Here is a 5,604-nt window from a genome sequence, read left to right as displayed (position 1 = left end):
CAGTGTTATGTTTAAGAGCAGTGGTGGTAGTGGACATCCCTGTTATGTTCCTGCTCTAAAAGGAAAGATTTTCAGTGTTTATCTATTGTGGATATTATTGGCTGTGGGTTTGTCTTATATAATTTTAATCATGTTGAGTCATGTTGTTTCTATTCCAATTATTTTTAGGGCCTTAAAAATGGATATTGAACTTTGTCGAATGTCTTCTCTGCATTTATTTATATCATTATATGATTCTTACTTTTTGTTGGTTGATGTGATGGATTATGTTAAATGATTTTTGTATGTTGAACCATCCCTGATATTAAATCCTCTTGATCTTTTAATGCATTGTTGGATTATTTTGGCTAAGATTTTATTGAAGATTTTTGCATCAATGCTCATTCGGGAGATTGGTCTGAAGTTTTCTTGTTTTGTGTGTTTTGTGTTTGTAAATCTGCCTGGTTGTTGGCTTTTATTCTTGGGGAGGGTTTTAATCACTGCTTCAATTTCACTGCTTATAATTGGCCTGTTTATTTGTTCATTTCTTCTTTATCTAGCTTTTGATGGTTGTAGAATTGTAGGAATTTGTCCATCTCCTCTAGATTGTTGAATCTGTTTGCATATAGCTGTTCATCATAATCTCTGCTTATTCTTTTGATTTCTCTTGCATCTGTTTGTTTGTTTGTTTGTTTTCTTTTTTTCTTTGTAACCCTGTAAGGGATCTGTCTATTTTGTTTACTTTTTCAAAGAACCATCTTTTGGTTTCATTGATTTTTTTGGATTGTTTTCTTGACTTCTATTTCATTTATTTATGATTAGACTTTTATTATTTCCTGTCTTCTACTAGCTTTTGGATCGTTTTGTTGTTCTTTTTCTAGTTCTTAAAGGTGGAACATTAGGTTATTTCTTTGAGTTGTTTTGTGTGTGTGTGTGTGTATGTGTGTGTTTATGTGTGTGTGTTTATTGCTATATATTTTCCTTATTCTATATATTTTCCTCATTACTAATTTGAATGTGTCCCATAAGTTTTGGAGAATTTTCTCAACATTTTCATTTTTCACAAGGTATTTTTTTTTTTTAATTTCTTCTTCTATCTCTTCATGATTTAATGGCCCTTTAGTGGTGTGGGTTTCAGTCTCCACAAAATAGGTGGTTTTCTTGCCTCCTTCTTCTTTTTCTTGGTTAATTTCCAGTTTGATTCCTTCATGTTCAGAGAAGATAGTTGGTATGATTTCAACCTTAATGTAGCTATTGAGATTTGACTTGTATACCAGTACGTGGTGAATACTTGAGAATGATCTGTGGATTTGAGAAAAAATGTGTACTCAGATTTTATTGGATGTAGTGTTCTGTAGCTGTCTGTTAAGATCAAGAGCTCTAGGGCCCTGTTTAGAGCATAGTGGTCTTTGCTTATTGTTTGACTTGTTGATCTATCCATTGTTCAGAGTGGTGTATTAAAGTCTCCTACTATGTATGTATTTTTTCTAATATACATTTTTTTTTATAAATGGCAGCAATTTCCTGATTTTGGTGCTCCTTCATGTGGTGTATATATGTTGATGAGTGTCATGTCTTCTTGCTGTATTGACCCTGTACTCATAATGTAGTGGCCATCTGTGTCCCTTTTGACCATTTTTTTTTTTTTAGTTTGAAGCCTATCTTAACTGATATAATTATAGCTTTTTCTACCTTCTTTTTGGTCCATTTGCTTGTAGGATTGTTTTCCATCCTTTTACTATCAATCTGTTTTTGTCTTTGTAGTTAAATATGTTTCCTAGTGACAACAGAATGTTGGGTTCTGTTTTTTGTTTTGTTTTTCTTTTTGTTTTTTAATCGAGCCTTCCACTTGGTGTCTCTATTGCTGAGTTTAAATCATTAACATTTAATTAATATTGATACATTGGCACTTATATTTGCCATTTTGTTTTTCTTTGTGTTTTTGTTCCTTGTTGATCATTCATATTAATCCCTCTTTTGATTTTAACTTAAGGACTTCTTATAGTATTCTTTGAAGTGGGGGGTTAGGCTTGAAAAAATTGTGGAGTTTCTGCTTGTCTGGGAATGTCCTTATTCTTTCTTTATAGAGGAAGGTGAGCTTTGCCGGATAAAGTATTCTTGGTTGGCACTTGATATGTTGGAGTTTGTTGACCATATCCCTCCACTCTCTTCTTGCCCTTAGTGTTTCTTCAGAGAAGTCTCATGTCAGCTTGATTGGTTTCCCTTTATAGGTTATCTTTTCTCCCCTCTTGTTATTTTAATTATTTTTCCTTGTTCCGGATTTTTTGTAGCTTTACAATTATGTGTCTTGCTGTATTTCTCCTTTTGCCATGGTAGCTTGGTATTCTTCTTGCTTCTTGTATGTCTTTTTTCATCCCCTCATATCAGGGAAGTTGTCTTCAATTATCTCTATTTTTTCTATTTCTTTACCTGTCTCATCTTCTGGGAAACTTATAATTCTTATATTTCCTTTACTTATCGTGTCAGATAGCTTTAGTGGCATTTCTTCATTCCTTTTCCTTTTTACTTGTTCTTCAAGGAACTGTAGCCACACCCTGCTGCTCTTCCTGTTACTGTCAAGAAGCTGAGACCAGGCTGGCTGTGACAACTCTCCTAGCCTGCTAGCAATGTACTTGGAATTAAAAAAAAAATCTTAAAAAGTTGCAGATATTCTCTTTCATGCAAAGCTCCAACTGTTTCAGAGCCTTTGGCCATGCTCTGCAGTCCTTTGTCAATGACAGGAGCTGAGAAAAAAGTGTCTTGCCCCTGGTAGCTGGCTGGTAATGTCCTGGAAAGCAAAAAATAAAAGTAAACAAACAAAACCAGAGATGTCACCTTTGTCCATGCTCTGTTTGTTTTAGCTAATGGTAGGCACTGAGAGCAGAGTCTGTCTGAACCTCAGGACTGGTTAATAATGTCCTGTGGAGGGTGTGAATTTCCCCTTTCAAGCAAAGTCCCACCTGCTTCAGTGCTTTTGGTCACCCCCTGCTTTTTTCTGCTAATGGGATGAAATGGTAAAGGGCTCTGGGATCTCTCTTGGCTAGTAAGAACTGGGGGAGTAGAAGGCTGAGATTTCCACTTATGGGCAAAGCCCTGCACAAAGCCCAGGGCGAGTAAAAGCACTAGGTGCCCCACCTATGGCAAAGACCTGTCTATTTCAGTAGCAGAGGCAAGCCCTTTCTAGGGCTAATGCAGAGTGTTGTTTGTTGACTGCCACTCCCTCCCTGGCTCCCCTATCAAGGAATCCCTTCTCAAGGGGAGAGTGTTGTTTCCCTTCTTTTGGCTGCATCTGGACACTGGGACCTAACCCCTGCCTGCCTCCATGTTGTGGAGAGAAGTGTGAATATTATTCTTCCCACAGGTATCACCTCCATGGATCTGCAGCAGTCTCACTCCCATCCACACAAATCAACCTAATGAATTTGATAGTCCTTCTGGGGATTTTAGATGTTTCAGCTTTCCCAGTTATTTTCAGTATTTTTTTTTCTCTCCTCCTCTTATTTACTTGGTGGACGAGTTACGAGTTTGTAGGTGGGAAAGGTGGTTAGAGTTTGTTGGAAGTCTCCTCTGGCTTCTTCTTCTGTTGTAAACACCTTCTTCCTGTTTCACGTGAGTTGTCAATCCTGCTTCTATAATCTGAGTTTTGGCTGGAGTTTTCTGTAGTTTCTCCCTATATCCAAGAAAGATTTTAATCTCCATGGCTCTTTGCAGCCATGTTGGTGGCATCACTTCCAGAAGTTAAAATTCTGCATTGTAAAAAAAAAGACTTTTATACATAGCTTATAAAATATTTAATTACAAATGTAATAATGTATACATTATAAATTATGAGATCTTTAAAATGGATTTGAAAGAATACTGCTAGCATTTTGGGGCATCTGTATTTGCTACATCTGCTACAATCAGTATTAAATTACTTCATAATCTGACAAATTTATCTAGACAAATAATTTAATTTACAGCCTGCAAATGATTTAAATTATTTGTTTCTACAATGATTTATTATGTTATGTTAGGCTCACAGGGTGAAATTAATGAACATAAACATTCAGAAAATATATATCCTCTGTGGAAAAGAAAAGAAAAAAAAAACATTTTGCTATATAACAAATTATTTTGCAACTTATTCAGATTTACATCAATCTTCAAACATTTTTTTCTAATCAAAGGTGATTCTAAAGGCTATTCTATCTCAGTTGAATTAGTTGGTAATGACTATTCTAAAATAATAGTGTTGATTGTGTTATATACTACAATTAGAACAGTGTGAGTTGGATTCTAAAGTAGCAGAAACTGCATGTCATATGTTAAAACACGTTGCATATGTTAAATCATATACCTCATATTTTAAAATAGTTGAAACTATATAAGTGACTGCTAACGAAATAAAATTAAGCATGAAACACCAAGTTAGGAAATGAAGGTTAACAAGATTTGTTATAATATTGTACCAAACTATCATTTTCTATATTGTTTTCATTAAACAAATAATTCAATTTTTTAAATAAAATTACTAATTTCAAGTGGAGATATTATTTCCTAGGTATGAAATCCATCCAAGGCAAAAACAAAAACAAAACAAAACAAAACAAAACAGAAAACATTGATCAGTTACTGTTGGTGATATTCCTGTAGTATTTAAAGTAGGCAATATAGTAGTGGGTTCTACTACAAAGTTGTGTTTCTTTTCTGTTACTGCATACAAAATCATCATAAATGTTTTTATTTACTGATCTGTAGTTACCAAATTTCAGGTTAACTGGTCCCTGTTCAGCTTGTCATAAGGTAATGATTAAGTTAGGGACAAGACCTACAATCCATCTGAAATGTTTGAGGGCAAAACATTTTGAAAATTATGGGAAGGAGCAAAAGCAATACTAAGAGGAAAATATATAGTAAACCATCCTCATGTCAGAAAACAAGAAAGTTCTCAAACTTTTCTCTCACTTTTAAGAATTAAAAAAGAAAAGAAAACTAAAAAATCTAAATGTTAATAGAACATAAATAATAAAGATCAAAGCAGAAATACATTAAATAAGAAAAAAAAGATTTAGGAAAATATGTGCTGGTTCTTCGGAAAGATAATAGTCAACCACCTACCAGGATTCATTAAAAATATAAAGGGAAATGTAAAATAAATATATTCAGAAATGAAAGAGGAAAAATTACAACAGATGTGGCAGAAAACCAGATAACCAGTGACTACTGTAAACTTTTCTTAATAGGGGGGTAATAAAGAAATAGAGAACATGTAAGTCATAATCAAAGAATTTGAAACAGTAATAAACATCTTGTTAAATATCATTCTGAAAATGAAAAACAAAAAGTTTTTTCACTGGCATCTAGGTCAAAAGAAGGATATCCACTGAAATCATTATGATTCAACATATTTGGAAGCCCTAGCTACAATATTTAGATAAGAGAAATATATACAATCAATTCAAATTGGCAAATAATATTCTCCTCTGGTAAGCTAATTAAGAGTTAGTTTAGCAAGTAGGATATAATACACAATAATCATTTGTCTTCTTATAGTCAGATAATGAAATAGGAGAGAAAATAGATAGATAGATAGATAGATAGATAGATAGATAGATAGATAGATAGATAGATAGATAGATAGAT

This window comes from Condylura cristata, unplaced genomic scaffold (genome assembly GCF_000260355.1).
Source record: "Condylura cristata isolate star-nosed mole 26May11 unplaced genomic scaffold, ConCri1.0 scaffold00044, whole genome shotgun sequence".
NCBI lineage: Eukaryota > Metazoa > Chordata > Mammalia > Eulipotyphla > Talpidae > Condylura > Condylura cristata.
Note: the sequence above shows the minus strand (reverse complement) of the source record.